Source organism: Lolium rigidum, chromosome 5, assembly GCF_022539505.1.
Source record: "Lolium rigidum isolate FL_2022 chromosome 5, APGP_CSIRO_Lrig_0.1, whole genome shotgun sequence".
NCBI lineage: Eukaryota > Viridiplantae > Streptophyta > Magnoliopsida > Poales > Poaceae > Lolium > Lolium rigidum.
In genome coordinates, this window is record NC_061512.1 from 244,104,583 (window position 1) to 244,123,028 (window position 18,446).

Genomic DNA, 18,446 nt, shown 5'->3' on the forward strand with positions numbered 1-18,446 from the left:
TTACTAGGTGTTGTCTTTGTAGCACATAAACAATTGTTCCTATAAGCACATAAAACTGTTACAAACGTACCGTAGTAACACAAGCTATATGTGTTACCTTAAGTTCTAGTAACATCTTTTTATGACAGTAGTAACACCCTTAGTAACATGTTTTTCTTGTCTGTAGTAACACGGTTGGTAACACATATTACCAACTACTGTAACACAATTATTCAAGATTGGGGCGAGCCTATAGGGCCCTAGTAACACAGTTCACTATTAATAGTAACATGTTTTTCTATATATTGTAACATAGCTATTCTTGTTTGTCCCATACTTAGTAACATGTTTATCTAGTTGCAGTAACACCTCACGGTTAGTCACAATGTTTAATATGCATTGGTTTTACTTATATGGTGCTTGTTTAGAATTCCTTACTTTCGCATTTTATTGATAAATTATTTCGTTAAACTTGTGTGTGAAAATGACAAGCATATACCACCCTGTGTAATAACAAAAGGATCATACATACAATGAGCAACACGTGCATATGAACTGCATTATGGAGATAAAACCAACGTGTTTCATGTCACTTCATAGCATTCATAACAATGAACACATAGACGATGCATATTTAAGAAAAACTACTACATTTCTCAACATACTAAGCTAACCTATAATACATGAAATACTTAATATCATCGTGACTATGCAAAAACACCAATCATGGCTGCTCCAATCTGCCCTTCGATATTTCTCAGACCAATCCTACATATTTTCCATCTTCACTCCATGGTTAGACAAAGCATCAATTTCAACTCTCAAGTCATCCACTGAACTTCTCAATCTGGAAAGAAAGTTACAGTTATATATGAAAATAAAAATATATCAAAATATTATAACAACAAAACTCTTGAACGAACATACACATGCTGAAGGCCAAGCAATTGTTACTTCAGAGGAAAAAGCATCACCGATTGTCACACACTTCTCCCTTTCTCTTACCAAGCGCTCATCTTCGCCAATAGGTTCATCAATTTGCACATGTGTAAATTGTCGGCCCAGCTCAACACCACCAACCAATGTTTTTGAATTACTCGTCCAAAATAGTTGCATATGCCACGCGCCTTTTATTTGGATATATTGAAGATTTCAAAATTACTGCATTACGAATCTACAGTAGGATCAAAGCCACCATTAATAAGAAAAAGACAAATAACCTGAGACATGGATGCAACTTGAACATACTGTTCATTTACCTCTTCCGAAGGACGACATCTCTTCTTTGAGGACATATGGCTTGGAGTCTTGTTTTGAGTCATTTGTTTGTGCACTCTTCTCGAATTTTCATCCAGATTCTCACCGCTCTTTCTCATCTGCGAAGAAATAAAAATAAAAAGGTTGTAATGTTGAGATTCAGGAAATCGTCGCCGCTGCTGGGCATCCGGGCTTTGTCCCACCAATGGCGCCATCCAGCAGGCTTTCCCTCGCTGGAGGTGTCAGGCGGGAGCTCGGAGATGTAGCTCATCGTCGCTGGAGGTGTCGGATGGAGGCTTGGATGAATGGCGGCCGGTGAAGATCCGAAAGCGCCTAGGTACATGTGCGTACCGGGGAAACCCTAGGACCAGTCTGGGCAGCAGCGTCGTCGCGTCGCATCCCTTATTGGAGGTGTTGCTTGGTACGCGGCGCATCAGAGTGCTAGGAGCGTAGTGGGAATTCTACGGAGGGCGCAAGCGTGCAACGGCTACAAGACATCTTTGATTTCGTCGATCCGACCTTTTCGACTTGTTCCGGATATAGTGTAGCCAACGACGAAAGTGACGCTCGTGGGTGGCACGAACCTTATTAGGGGGTCATCGTGGAGTTTTGCTCCCGCATTCCGCAGTTTGCTCGGGGGAACCTCAAATCCTTAGTATCGGGTGATGGATGGGTTGTTCGCGTCCTCCTTGGCATGTTGCTGAGGCTGCTGCCCGAGGGCGTTGCATGCAGTTTGGCAACGATGATGCGTCGAGCAAAGTTTGGGTCACGGCTCAGGCTTCGGTAGTCGGTTGAGCATGTCCATGTGGGTGGTGATGATGGCGATAAGTTGGCATGCTTTTCTAGAAGACTCAGTCGGCGCAAGCCCAACATATTTTCCTTGGAGAGCTTGTTGCCAAAGTCGGAGATGTCTCTTGTTCACCTGTGTGGCCGATTGTTGGCATGTGGCTAAGTCGATCAGTGGTTGTGCCCAATATCATCGTGTTCCATAACAATATTAGTGCATTTGTATCGGCTTTTGGCCGGTTTGCTGCTAATTAACGGACCGCTATCTTTTTGTTTATCAACGACGGTGGGAGGGTTAGACACCTCTCATCAGCAAAGACAACTAGACCTAAAATTGCATTAACTTAAATTGCACTAACAAGTATTTTAAAACCTAAGAAACCATTATTTATAGAAAAATAATAAGAATATTGAATTTTGGAAACACTTATGATAGTAATATGTATAAAATTGTATAGAAATACGATGTCATTGGGTGTTCGTACAAGAAAATAAATAAAAATAAAAAGTCCACTACAAAATCCGTCCCCAAACTCATCTACTCAGGGCACCATCCCCACTGGCCGCCGCGTGAAATCTCCCCCGCCGCAGCGCATCTTCCAGCCGTGGATCGGTGGAGTACAACACCGCTCTGTCTACGGCTCCTGCCTCCGTCTACATCGCCACCGGCGGGATCCCAGGGCGCTTGCCGCCCGCTGTCGACGACGCCCCCGTTCACGTGATCTAGCAAAGGTTTCTACTATTCTGCATAATTTTTTAAATTCAGATTAATGGTGATTCGAACATTGTAGTTACATATTAGAATCTGCACTTTGCCTGCCTCACGCAGGCGCGAATCCACTTGGGCAGAGCTCACGCAGGCGCGAATCCACTTGGGCAGAGCTGCCGGAACCGCTCTCCTCAGTCGCTATTCAGCAAGAAGCGCAAGTACAAGCTGGCTGCCTGATCTATTAGGTAATACATAATCACACGGGATATTAGATTTAGGATTCTCCACGGTTCTTTTATTAACTTCTTGGAACAACACTGTTATTTCTATGTTAGTTAGAACTACACGTTTAGAATTTCCATTGCAATAACTATTTTCACTATTTTAACACACAGTGAAATCTATGGATTTGGAAGCTATTAAGAGGTTGCTGCGATCACGTAGACCAAGTGATGAATACTTGGCTGGGGTAAAAGGTTTTCTTGATTGGGCCGCGCTAGAACGAGGTCGACCTCGTTTTCTACCAAACGCGAGGTCGGTCGGACCAGTGTATACTTACCATAAATAGTATTGCGCGGGATCTCACGCTTTCCAGAATTAGAAAGCACCGGTTGGCTCGTGGAGCTAATCGTGTGCAGCAATTGAAGGGCTCGAAGCACGGAACAATTGGTCCAAATGCTCCTCTTTCTACCTACCACGCATATGATTTTGCTGTACCACCAGCATCGGATCCCCTTTTCTTCTCCGGAACAGTGAAATTTCTGAGTTACATCTGGTTCTTCTCTCACCCCCAAAATCTCATAGAACAAGGGAAAACCATGTAAAGGACAACATAAACAGAAGAAGGAAGTAACATCTACTCCCCGGTCCTTTTTATTTGACTCAAATTTAGTATAAAATTGTACTAAATCCGAGTCAATCAAAAGAGACCGGAGTAGATCACATCTTCACAGAATCTCCCCCTCCATTGGGAACAGATTAAGTCCAAGTTTTCCACCACTTTTCTCTACAAAATTTTACCAGTTACATCCATTATTTTTGCTGATCTGGAGTTAAATTTGATATGTTCATTCTCCTTCATTGTTTATTCATTCAGATATGAACATGCTGAAAAAAACAATGTCATGTTACATCTACTGAACATCATATAGATCTGTGCGTGTTGGAACCTTAATTATAGATCACATCCTATCATTGGATAACTTTTCTTAAAGAACTAGGGTGGTGCTGTGGATTGACTATAAATTAGAGGAAACCAGAATTCTAAACCGTTACATGTAACATGATGTGACTAAAAATGATTACAGTATATGAAAAGTAACATCTAGAAAATATACACGATAAAAATATTAAATTACCGCTCCTAGTTGTTAACTTTTTTCAGCTGATGTAACTGAAAAACAGAAGATGGGACAGTATACTAGTACTACGAGAAGTGACCTTTATTGTAGCTACACATAGTAATCCGGTAGCATGTAAACATGCTTGAAAAAGGAATCGATAACATCCTGCGAAATATAATGAGGATTGGTAGCAGATATATGGCTGCACAGTGGAAACAGTAATGAAACATTTGTATTCAGTGCTTGCAAAAAAGAAAAGAAAATAAAATAAAAAACATGTAACTGGAAAGGGGTGTAGAATACTGATGTATCATAGTTTGACATTACAAAGCACACCATAGTTCATAGTGGATCTCGTCCACATTAGGGGCAAAAAAAATATCAATAAGTACAGATATCCATCAAACAATTGTCGACAACGATGTAATACATCTCAGATGGATCGATTTAACATGTCTTTCTAAAACTTACTTTCTGTGGTGTTGTTTAAATGTGAATGGATTGATGTATTTTCTGAAGAAGGGATACAGAAAGACAAGTATGGTTACACACTTGTGAACTTCTCACATCTGATGCACAAAGGAGATAAAATTGAGCACGAGCCTTTTATTTTCCCTGACCAGGCGGATCAAGTGTTCTATGTGGAAGATGAACATAATCCAGGTTGGTCTGTGGTAATGAAGCAGCCCAGGCCTAGAGATGTGTATGACATTGGCGTTGAAAGGGCAGTAGACACAGAAACGGAGCCATTCCATGTTTCACACCTGGGAGAGATGTTCAAAAGAAAAAACAACAACCAATATTGGGTTAGAACAGATGTCGAGGGGACATTAGTGGATGCTAATATTGCTTCAAGCAAGGAAGAAGGTCAGAACCATGAAGGTATGTGCCATGGTCATCTCTTCCCTGGATCATGAAGATCAAGATGTTAAATCTCTACAGTAGTATTATGTCATTTTCCCTCCTTCCAACATTATATATGATCCCTTCAACAGGCATTCCATTTATACTAGCACTATATCCAGTGTGTATCTTTTATCTTCAATATAATTTCGTTTTCCTTGAGTTTTCCACTATAACATGGTATGTACATGATATCTCAGCTGATCTGGGTTGTGCCATCACAATTAACTGCCGAGAGCTGCAATCTGTTATGTTATTTCCTCCTTCCCTTGAGTATTGTCTAACACAGTGACATACATGCATGATTTTTTTTTTCCAAACCAGTAGGACTTGATTGGTTGATAGCTACAGTGACTAGATACATATAAATGCCATTGACTTGCACATTGTTATGTTTGGGCTACACGGTAACAATAGTTGCCATTCTTGTAGTCACCGTTGTGTGAATTCACTTGGTGTAGAATTCAAATTGAATTTAAAAGTTCTAAATCCTTTTCATTTTTTCTACACAGGTTGTGGCGAAGAAGTAGAAACCTAATCCTAAAATATTTGTTGTGAAGACAGAAAGGAAAACTTGCAGCAGACATACCAAACCTCCACCTTCCATTGCATTAGTGCATATATTTGGAGTTGATGCTTAGTATTTTTACCAGAATTTTCAGTTGGAATAAAATGAACATTTTCTATATGCTTCCTATTAAACATGAATCTACACAACATTATGCCTTATTCTTACTTTTTCTATTAAATATGATGGTCATTTTCTATACAACACCCTTAACACATTTATCTTACTGTAACTATCAGTATTGCCGAAACATGATTCCTGCAGCAACGTGCGGGGCATCATCTAGTTTAACTAGTACTTGGACCAGTCAGTTATCCCCTTTGAATTCATCTGATTATTTTTGTGGTGTCACGTAGCATTGTTGTTCAATTGCACTGAACTGGTTGGGTATGCCATACAATGAGATGTTTTTGTGCATATTTTGTTGTTTGTACCCGGTAACCATGTGTAGTGCATATATATTTCTTCGGATTCAGCACCTGTGAACAATATATTTTTTCGCACTTTTTCGAACAATAAAAGGCTATGGTTGTGTAGCGGACATAGCAACTTTCTGATTTAATTAGTTGCGGAGTGACCTACCGGACTATTCTCTAGATGGTATCAACGATTATCAACAAGGCCGGGCTGGGGAAAACCGGGGCCCTGTTCGAAAGTTTAATATGGGCCCCTATATCCCTAGAAAAATAGAACTAATGAATAATTATATAACATGTATATGTCTTTTATAGTTGTTTAAATTGAAACGTTGATGTCTAGATTCTGAATTTTTGATAAATTCATCTTGATATCTATTTAAGAGGACCATATAGTTTTCAACGCCAGTCGGACCGATGTTCTAACCGAAAATAACCTACATCTAATGATCTTGAGACATTTGGTCTATTGGGGTTTTAAAATAGAAAACAAAAACTTTCAGAATCTCAAAAGCTTATAGCATGTAAGGCTATTTCAATTAATACATGTACATAGATAATACATTAGAAGAACTATCCCCATAAAATCAATAGAATAACATTATATATTGAATTTACCTTACTATCTATAAATTAAAATGAAAGTTATTATTATTTAATGTGAATTTAAGAGTTTTGGATCACATGCATCAATCGAGGATTAGCAAAAACTGAAGAAAACAAACTACGAGACCGAAAACAAGCACAATCGAACCTAGAACCTAGGTGTTAGCCAACAACCTTTCTTTGGGTGGGAACCAACTAAGCTGAATTTGTTGTGTCACTAGATTCCGTATTTATGCTATATAAAGAGAAACTCCAATATTTTGGGGCCCCAAAAATTTTCACTCCCATGGGCCCGGGCCTGATTATCAAGTACCATTGCACTATTACTCTAGTGCATAAAAAGCTTTGTTTGACACTTGAACCAAAGACCAATATATATGAAGTAAGATATCAACGACCATGCACTATTACTATCTTTGCTGCAAAAAAGACACATATTGTCATTTTGGTGGTAACATTTATTTTGCACCTCATCCTATGTGTTACAAATTTGTAACACTATATTCCTCCTGAGCTATGTGTTACAACCTAGTCACACTTTTTCAATCTTCGCCAACTATATGTTACTACCTTGTAACACCTTGAATAATCTGTTACAATTTTGTAACACTTTTCACATCTCTCGTACTTTGTGTTACAAATTTATCGTGTACACAACTAGTGTGTTACTAGGATTTTATGGAGTAACACAAATTTTCTTGTGTTATAGGAATGTGTTACCAAACCTCTGTATTGTTGTAGTGTAATGATAAGAATTGTTCTCTTTTGCAGGTTATCTACAGATGTACCGCTACTCTCCGTTCGTGGTCTACGCTGCAAAAGGTGGAGAACCGCGACCTCTTTACGGAGGTCTATACACGGTTGGAGGACACGGCGAGATATACTTTTTCCTACATGGGTGGCAGCATAATCTACGGATTGAGCCTTCGCCTTCATCTTAGACGTCTTACAGCTACTTATATTTGATATGTAATTCGCCTTTTATTTATCACTCCAGATTTTTGAGGCTTTTTGAACGGCTGTGTGCATCTTAACTATGCAGAGACCGTGTGTAATTGCTTTTCATAAATCATACTACCTCCGTTTCGGTTTAACAGGCACGCACGCAGTTCAAGACAAACTTTAACCATTGATTTAGTCAATAAAATATAACTTTTATGTCTACAAGATATATATCGTTAGATTCGTATGCAAAAAAGATTTCCAATGATATAATTTGTGTGACATATATTTCATATTATATTGACTAAAATAATGGTCAAAATAATTTCTTAAACTACGTGCGCGCCTGTTAATCTGAGACGGAGAAAGTAAGTAATAAAGCACCTATTATCAAAAAAAATAACTTAGAAATACAAAGGACCAAGAAGAGAGACATAACAAATACACGAGGGATACAGGGCAAAGTTCAGCAGACCAGCTGCCTGTTAAGTCATAACTTATATGTACTTTCTCCGTTTTAAAATTCAATGGTCGCAACTTTTCATACAGATATAAACGAATGTATCCCGAATGTATCTATGTATCTAGGTACATTCTTATATAAAAAGTGTTGCGATACTTATTTTAAAGCAGAGGTAGTATTTATTAATAATCCTTGGAGAGAATGAAGTATGAACCGGCCTGACAGGTGGTCAGGAAATTGTGATTGATTGAGGAATCAATCGTGACGACCGACGTTTACGACCTTGAATTTGGAACGATGCCTTGGAACAGCCCAGTGCCGTGTAACCGCCGGCGGCAAGGGGCGTACTAGGTTTGATGTCTACTGAAGGTCTGAAGGTACTGTTAATGCACATGCAATGCCGTTGGACATATCCAGAGAACGGTTTAACCATGTATTTCTATGTTTCACAAATCATAAAATTTATTCCATGAATACATACACATGTCCTGAATACTCGTGAGAAGTTTCATTGAAACCATGTTGTATTTTGAGATACATGAAAAAAAATTATGGCTATGTATAGAGATAGTTTTTGTCAGACATTTGTCTTTTTATATAGTTCATAATATAACATATTTTTCTCCTTAATTTTTACTGTACCTTTAGAATATTTCTATGTATCTGCGTATTTAAGCTTAGATTTTTTCAAACCCTAAAAGTATGTTTTTTCAGAAATCGGGATCACTGATGCTCATGTGCCAACGGAACTTTTAACATCCACTTACTCAAATATAGAAGTTCATTTAGTAAAAAAAACACTTGCATTTGAAAATAAATGTCCGCGCTTTTAAAAGAGAACTTTATTTTACAGAGATTAAAAAACATTAACTTATTGATGATAAATATTTTAAAGAATATATTATTCAAATTTAATTAAATGAATGAAACAAAAGGACTAGAAAATATAAAAGGAAAAAACACATAAAGAAACTAGGATAAGATTACCGTGTAGTGGGCCGGGCCCATGGCCTTTGTGGGGATGATCTTTGCCGCCTGTGGGGAGGGGTTTCCAAGCTAATTCCCCGAAATAAACGGGAATAGAATTGGCTTGGAGGTTGGGACGGATACCAGATCAGCACAACGATGGCAAGCCATGACAATGTTGTTGTCAAATCGTAAGCTAATAAGTCAACGAGATATGTGTTGAACCTGATACCGACTGGGATTACAACTCCGACTGGAATCCGATCACAGGCTCGCCACCGCGACGCATACATATTCCCAGCAATGCAGGCACTCCATCGGTTCAGGGCAGTTTGGCACGATGGTTCCTCCGCCTTCGAAGAAGCAGAAAACGGCCGCCGATGCGGACGCCGCCAATTTCTCGTCCATACCGCGAGACGTCCTCGGCAGCATCCTGCTCCGCTTTCCGGCGAGTGACGTCCGCCGCTTCCGCCGCGTCTGCAGGGAGTGGCGCGACGCCATCTCTGATCCGGTCTTCATCGCTACGCACATGCTCCACGGCCCACGCGCGGCCACCCACACCGTCGTCTTCTACCCGGGACGAGTCAACGGCGCTGCTGGCCAAGAGCCGCTCAACGGCGGCGGGTTCCTCTTCGACGAGCAGTGGAGGCTCACGGCCAGGTTCGCCGTCGATGCCTCGGTGGACATGATCGGCACGTGCAAGGGCCTGCTCTGCCTCCGCGACAGACTCCAAGGCGAAGGCGTCATCCGTGTAGTCGAACCGTTCGCCGGCGACTCCATCGTCCTGCCGCTGCCGCCTCAGGGAGCCCCAGCGACGTGCAGCGCCCGCGCCTACTGCTTCGGCTTCGACGCTGCTGCTACCAGGCGATTCAAGATCGTATACGTCGACTTCGACGCCGCCGCGACCGTGAGCGGCGCACAGGAGCAGGAGCTGCAGGTGTTCACGGTCGGAGTGGACACGGACTGGAGGACCGTGTCCTTCTCCTGCGCGGTGCACGGCCTATCCTACGACTTCCCGGCGTGCGGCGACGGAGCCGTGTACTGGCACAGCAAGGCGGCGGCAGACGGGGCAATCACGAACGTGCGTTTCGATCTGGCCACCGAGAACATCACGTCGGTCCGGGGCCAGGTCGATGCCCGGAGGCCGGAGGGAGCGATATCTTGCCTCCCCGCGCACTGGTTGACGTGGCAATGCATCATCGGAATCAAGTGGTTCGGCGAGTGGGAGGACGGCTGCTGGCCGCGCAATGTCACCGCCGTGCCGCACGCCGTCTACGTCCCAGCGCCGCACTCGCCTGTCGCGTACGGGCGGCGCCTCCCGGGCCCGCACACCCTGCAGCGGGGTCGCATGCTGCTGCAGGAGAAGGATGGAGCTCTACGCGCCCAAAAGATTAATGGGAGCAGCATGAGTGATCTCTACGTGTGGTTCAATTTTGGACCGAAGCAACTGATAGAGATAGGCACCAAGGAAGAGGATCCTGCCGAGAGAAACCAGTTTGTCCCAGTTCGGGGTCGGCACTGGCCGAGCAAGTTCGAGGTCGGACGACTCCCGCACGAACAGTGCGATCTATCACATTTGCATATATCCCAACGGTGTCACCTACTCCCTTTGCAATGTACCTAGGCACGCCTCTCCATGATCTGTGCAATCTCTGACACACCAAACTACACGGTCCATCAAATATGCCCTTGATCCATCTGGTACAAGTATTGTGAGAGGTACTATCTGCAGGTTTTCAATTCAGAACTAGCGTCTGTAATTTAATTAGCACTTAGTAATGATATTTTGGGAGTATGTGATGGTAAATATCACATATATAGAAGTTTGATTGATGTAGCCAACACACAGAATCCTGTGTGCACATTTACGAGCAAGATGCCTCTGATGGTTGATGCTAATCTTCGTGTGTGTTTTATCTTGCAATCCTAAGCTTCCTCTACCCTGTATATGAGAAGTTCTAATTTGGTAGCTTCACTAATGTTTCAATAAATTATTATCTAGCTGATATGTTTCAATATAAGCCCTTTGCTTATTAGTGAACAAAGAAAAAATCCTGCTAGAAAGTCCTAGCGCTTACAAACCCCATTGTTCTAAAATTGCGTTCAAATAAAAGGTCCATTTAGTCAAGCTCTTCTTCTTCTTTCTGGCAGAAGATTTCCTAATAATGTTAAAATCTCCTCCTACCAAAAAATGTAGGCTTCCTAACATTTTAACAAGTTCAGTAAGAAAAACACCTGTGTCTTTGTAATTGGCAGCACCATGAACATTTACTAGATTTCACTTAAAACCACATATTTTATCCATATGAATCATTCTGGTCATAAATTAGCCAGTAGTACAAATATTTATGTGGTCCGAGAGTTGGGGAGCGAATCGAAACTAGCAGACCGGATGCTGCGAATCGACGGTGAGGTCTGCTGCTAGACCGTCACGCACGAACGCTGGCAGCTTGCAGCGCCGCTCTCCAGCAAAGCCGGTCGCACACCCTGGAACACGAGCGCAGCAGGACGACAAGGAGGCAAGAGAGAGGCTTGGGGGATTGGGGCGGGAGAGAGAAATAATACGGCACAGCGGCGACCATGCGTGGGAAGGAGAAAGAAGGCAGGAAAAAGGATTGGACGGGAAAACTCTCGATCTATCTCAGGAAGAGATAAGGTTGTGTCCGACCCCATCCTTGCTCATTCACAAAAAAAAGGAGCGTGGCTGGTAATGGTGATGCTTGGCCTTTTTCCTTTTTTTTTTTCCCGACGATGGTTAGCTTTGTTTCCTTTTTAATTGTCTACCTCATGTTTGTTTATGACAAAAATCTAGCTTATATTTAATTTGCAGACCACTGTGTACCGGACGCCTAGGATTTGAAGGCGCTGCACACCGTGTGTCGTGACTCGATACGGACGCCGTGCCGCTTTAATTCGCATGGCGTGGAAATGGGACCAATTTCCATCCCGACGAATGCCAAGGCATCGTGGACTGCTTAACAATAAAATAGAAAGGAAACATCAAAGGATCAAAGGAAAGCGTGTTTCATTGTTACAATACTAGAGATTGAAAAGAAGAAATGACGATAAGATGAAGGGACCAGAAAAAAGGTAAATTATACGATAAAAAGTTGGGAAAAAATATAGTATATTTAAAAACATAGTTTAAAGTACTTGATTCAAAAGGTTCAAATTAAGGCTAGAGTTATGCACAATCATCAAATTTAAGCCAAAAAATTAGTGTTCATGACATTTTTCAAGAAAAAACTCTTTTTAAAACTACTAATCTATTGATTTTTTTTAATCATTGACAGCTGCGGAATTACGATATGAGGATAGCATATAAAGTTTAAATTGCATATAGAGGAGGCTCCAACAATCAATACAATTATGTGGTATTACAAAACAATGTAGAGGGCCTCACAAGAAGATCTTATGATAAATCGTGCTCGTCATTAATAGAAAAAATATGAACACCTATAAATGTCTCCACTAGATGTAAATTCATTTAAAACCATATCTTATTAAAATTTAAGGATGGAACCCACCATTATGCGATATGAGAAGCTGGGGCAGCGTGGGGCTTACAATTTAATCTCATAATTAGGTATAATTATGGCGGTCATGATTATGAGAAAATATGACCAACATGAATGGTTTGCTACTTTTGAAAATTTATTTCTCCTGATGCAACGCACATGTATTTATACTAGTTATTGTTAAAACTTAAAAGGTTGTCGTCCTATGAGGCTGCAATTGGATCCAGATAGTACTTTCTAAACTTGCTACAATAAAGCGCCGATTCCGATTATAATTCCTATACTGGAAACCGCCTCTCTCACAAGATCGTGACGGAATCGCATACATATTACCAAGAAATAACCATGGAGGGAGCAGGCGAGCACTCTGACGGTTCAGGTTGGCCCGATGCTTCCTCGGGGCTCTAAGACGCAGAAAACAGCCGCCGATGCCGATGCCGCCAGCATCGCGCAGCTCCCGTCAGACGTCCTCGCCGTCATCCTCCTCTACCTCTCGGCCAGCGACCTCTGCCGCTGCCGCTGCGTATGCAAGGAGTGGCGCGACATCATCTCCGACCCGAGCTTCATCGATGCGCACCAGGTCCACGGGTCGCGCGCACCGACCCACACTATCGTGTTCTATCCCGGAAGCAGACCGGCCGACGGTGCCCACGAGTCGCTCAACGGTGGCGGCTTCCTCTTCGACGAGCAATGGAGAGTCACGGCCAGGTTCACTGTCGATCAGTCCGCGGAGATGATTGGCACGTGCACGGGCCAATCTGCTTCCGCGTCTCCGCGCACGGCGTCATCAAGGTCGTGGAGCCATTCACCGGCGAGCAGGCCCGTATGGGAAGCAGGTTCAGGATGTGCGACCGCACAGGGCCTCCAAAATAGGAGGGCCTCCAATTTTGTGTTAATTAGTAGTAGTACTTAGTGATCATAATGGTAGGTTTAATTGGTCCTACTAAATTCATTGACCCACAGCCCTCAACTCACGCGTGGGAATTGGCCACAGATTAGCACCACAGCCCCCAACCCATGCACGTCTCCTCATCTCTCTCTTCTTCAAGAACGAGCAGTTCTCTCTTCCATCGCCGATTTGATTATGTCCTGGTTTTCCCGAATAAATCTGCTGATGCAATGACAGGTCCAGTGCAGGCTGCATTCTCAATACGCTATCTAATTATTTAGTGTTCTCTTCTCAATTTCCCATCTATAAATCTCTTTTTTCAGTGCTTCGCTTCTTCCGATATAGCGACCCCCTTGCTGTTTCCACTACTGCAATCTGGTGCATCAATTCGAGTTGGATACCTAGCCAGAACTAATTGAAGATTTTTATCTCAAGAAATACTAGAACGATGTCATGTTTCTGCTAAATAATGAAGTGTTTATGAATTTTGAAATTGCTTTCCCATAAGATCTTATTTATGAAAAAAATCGTACCACCAACCTAATAATAAATATACAATATACAAAACTGTGTTTTTCTAATTGCCAATGGTTATGTTAAGGGCCTAATTTTTTTATTCGCACCGGGCCCCGTTTTCTCAGGTACGGCCCTGCCGGCGAGTCGATCTCCCTGCCTCTGCCGCCGACGGCCAACGCCAAAACGTGCAGTACCGCGGCGTACTGCTTCGGCTTCGACGCCAGGGCGAGGCGATACAAGATTGTCCACGGTGCTTTCGAAGGGAAGGTTAACTACGATGGGTACTTCTTTCGTCCGAGCACAAGACTGAGCATGGTGCAGCAAGAGCTGCAGGTGTTGACGGTCGGGGCGGACACGGATTGGAGGACGGTGCGCATCCGCGGTGAGCGGCACGGCGTGCTCTACGGCGCGCCAGCGTGCAACGACGGAGCCACCATTTACTGGTACGCGGTGCATCGCGCGACGGAGCACCACGGGGATGTGTATCGGAACGTGCGCTTCGATCTGGCGACGGAGAAGGTCACTTCCAGATTTCGCCGGCTCGTCGATGGCGTGATATCCTGCGAGTATTCCCCCATGTTGTACCTGCTGCACATGATCGGAATCAGGTGGTTTGGCGAGGTGAACTTGGAGGACGGATGCAGCTGGTGGAAACACGTCGACGCCGTGCCACACGAGGTCTACTGCGTCACGCAATGCCTCTGGGGGCGGCGCGCCCTGCAACGGGGGCACCTGCTGCTTCGGCAGCAAAAGGAAGGGGATCTTCACGCCCATGCCATCTTAAAGAGCAGCGAGTCGACTCTCGATATTGACTACCGGTGGAAACGGGATTCAAAGCCGTCGATTGAGATTGGCTGCGAGGAGGAGGACCTCACGGACACGGAGAAGTACCGGTTCTTTCCCGTTCGCCGTTTCTGCCAGGATTCTAGTGAGGTTGATCTTCCCGTAACTGTACGACTCCCGCCTCAACGGCAAGCTATTACCACGTTTGCCTATGTCCCAACGGTGTCTCCAGCTCCTTTTGCGCTATACTTGGGCACGTCAGTTGTCAATCAAAGAAAATTTGAGCCATAATTTCTGTAGACATTATAAAAGTTTGACAAGCTATGCCGGTTTTGGCCAAATCCAGCACAAAGTTTATAAAACAAAAAAAATGTACAAGAACTATAAAAAATCAACCGATATTTCCCGATCAATTCGGGAAATTTTGAGCCAATATGCCCATCCATTTAAATGTTTAGAATTATGTTATAAGATATGGCTATCAAAAAAAACTAGAGTATTTGAATAACATTTGTATAAATTTCAGAAAAACTCAAACCATACTCCTTGATCTATCCCGTATATTTTGGACCTAGTTTGCATAGACATTTTAATATTCTAAAAAAAATTAAATATAAAATTAGGTTAAATTTGGCTCAACACCGCCACATGTGTCTTCAACTCCTAGGGCAACCACATGCGTCCGTCTATGGTTCGGTGGAACCTCTTGAGTCGCGCGAGCGGAGGCGACCCAGGAGGAAAACTCTTCCTGGTCGTGTCCTTTCATATTAACATTTTTTTTGTTATCCTCCCGTTTAAGTTAGCATCAATTTTTAAAAACAATTCATGCTAAAATATTGTTGTTTTCGTTCTATAATTTGAGAAAAAAAATCATGTGTTTGTTTTGGATTAATAATCATTGTAAGAAAACTTACAAACCCTTAATCAATAGATGTTCTTATATATATAACAGGGTTTGTTCATGTACTTCGTAACTAAATAACTAATCAATATGTTTTTTACAAGTATACATAGAACTTACCATAGACTCCATATATAGTCCAGGTGATTTACAACAATTCTGACGAGAAACCGTCCCAGACGGCTCTACTCGTCTTCATATAGCCCCACAGCCATCAAATTCCCAGGTAGACACGAACCAGCCAAGCACATGTCTCAGATTGACGCAATTCCAATGACTGTGCTCGCTTCCAATAACCAGGTCACGGCCGCCGATGCCAAAGCTGCCGCAGCCGTGTTCGGGTCGCGAGACGTCATCGCCACCATCCTGGTCCGCCTCCCGGCGAGCGTCCTCCGCCGCTTCCGCATCGTCTGCAAACAATGGCGAGACATAATCTCCGATCCAACCTTCATCAAGGCGCACATGGTACACCGATCACACGCCCCGACCCACACGGTCGTGTTCGTACCCTCTTCCAAGGGTTGCGCCGGCAGCGGGTTCCTCTTCGACGAGCTCTGGCGGCTCACGGCAAGGTTCGCCGTCGGCGCATCGGAGGCCATGATAGGGACGTGCAATGGCCTTCTCTGCTTCCACGACAGACTCCAGAAGATCATCAGGGTCGTGGAACCATTCACCGGCGAGGCGACCAACCTGCCGCTGCCCACAGATTCGTCATGGAGCAATGTGGCTCGTTCGTATTGCTTCGGATTCGACGCCACGGCAGGGCAATACAAGATCATTCATAAACACATTGCCCATGATCATGCCAATATCGGCAGCTATACTATGTCTATAAATCACAATCGGACAGGACAAGGACTGGAGGACTGTGAACACTGCCTATGTCTCCTTCAGCTACATCTCCTTCAGCTATACCTCCTTCATCGACCTGGCGGGCAACAGCAGAGCTGTGTACTGGAGTTACATGGAACATCACCACAAGATCCCGATGTACGCACGCCTTGATCAAGCGACGGAGGTGATCACATCGGTGGAGTGTCCTCTTGTCAACAAACGACCGATATTTTTCCATCATCCGGCGTGGCAGAACGGTCATCCATGCATCATCGGAATCAGGTTGTTGACCTATGATGAGTCGGAGAACGGCTACTGGTCTTGGCCAAGTGATATGGACGCCATGGCGAACGATGTCGATGCTATGATGACCCTGCCACACGGGCTACGGATCCCAAGGCAGCAGGCGTTACAACGGGGGCATCTTCTGCTACTGAAGAGGAACACGGAGCTCTGTACGCCCACAAGATCGTGAGCAGGAGTACTAATGATCTTTGTTGATGATTAATCTTGTCATCCAAGTTTAAGAGTCTTACGTTTAGGAAATTTTCGTTGGATTTAGGAAAGATTGTGAAGAATCTAAACCGTGTACGAGCTGTGTACCGGATCACGTCGTGTTGGGTTCGGTTTTGCCGTTCCGTGTTGGGCGTGGAGTCCTATCTGTAAACGCCTATAAGAAGTAAAGAAAGAACCAGGAAAAGGTGTGATCATTGTGCACCACCAAATTCGTTTTTCTCTGACTGTGAAGTTTGCTTGAGTTCTTGTTTTGATCTAGTTTTTCAGCTCGTAAAGATTCAGGGTAGAAACCAACAAGTGGTATCAGAAATTTTGACATAAAGGACCACCTATCCCAACGAATTGTCAAAAAGGACCACCTACGAATAAAATTGCCAAAAAAGACCACCTTCGGTATGGCGGCACGACTCCCAGACGACACGTGTAAGGTGCCGCCGCAGTACATGGCGGCAAGGCTTGCCGCCACCATCAGAGGCGGCACGTCTACAGCCGTTTCCTTCCGTTAGGCGTCAGCTTGCACTATGGGCCATGCCGCAATGTCTCGAGGCGGCAGGGTTGCGTGGCCAGTTGCCTCTACCGGCTGGTTTGTCTCTTGGCTTTTCAGTTTGGCTTGCCACGAAACACTCACACGAGTTCCTCACCATTATCTGCATGTCTCTATATTGTCATTAGGCATCTCCAACGGGGCGACGCAAAGAGACGTTAGGGCATCTCCAGCGGCGCGACGCAAACGGACGCTCAGCGACCGTTTGCGTCCGGCGTGATCGGAAATGCGTCTGGGGCCTGTTCTAGCGGGGCGATGCAAAGTGACCGGGCCGTCCGCGGAGACGCAAACCTGGCCCAAATATGCGCCAGGTTTGCGTCTCGGCGGACGCCGGCGGACGCGCAAAGTGTCCGCCGCTTCCCCACCGGGCCCGCCCGGCAGCCGAGTCCGCATCGAGGACATCGATTCAGGCGGTCGGCGCTTCCGCGTCGCGCCGCAGCTCTTCGCCATCAATGGCGCGTCTGCCTGTTCTGCGCGCGCACTGGCGGGCGGCGGCTGGGCTTCTGCGGTGCCTTCAATGGCATCGTATCCCGCGCGCGCCCGCCCATAAAAGTCCATCGGCCGCGTCGCTCCTTCGCCCACACCTCCACAACCACCACCACCCGCCGCAGCGCCATGGGGAAGAAGAATGACTTCGAGGCCTCCGGCAGCGGCAGCAAGAAGATCCCGCTCCCCGTCTCGGTGGGGAGGCTCATGCACGGCCAATGGATGCCGTGCGACGACGCCTGGTCCGGCGTGCGCGCTGCTCGGCGGCCGGCGGCTCAGCTGCCGCCGGGTGCCTATCCCTCCAGTACCTGCGCGCGAGCCTGATCGGACCGTGGAGATCCGGCGCAGGAGGCGGTATCTGCCGGCGGATCTCCGCGACGATCCGGCGTACGCCATCGACTCGGAGCTTTGGCGTACGTACGAGACGGACAGGAGACGAAGGGCAGGCTTCATGGGCGACAGGGATTACCCCTTCGGCCCTGCACCGCCGGCTCGTCGTCGCCAGGCGCCGACGCGTCGTC

General features: G+C 44.8%; 1 long non-coding RNA gene across 1 annotated transcript; it reads right to left on the reverse strand.

Annotated features, from left to right (window-relative positions):
* Positions 1-504: 504 nt before the first annotated feature.
* On the reverse strand, positions 505-948 carry LOC124658136. Its single transcript, XR_006989027.1, has 2 exons — positions 907-948; positions 505-826 (listed from the first exon to the last, which is right to left on the reverse strand). It is a non-coding gene; the product is annotated as an uncharacterized LOC124658136 (long non-coding RNA).
* Between the last annotated feature and the right edge of the window lie 17,498 nt (positions 949-18,446).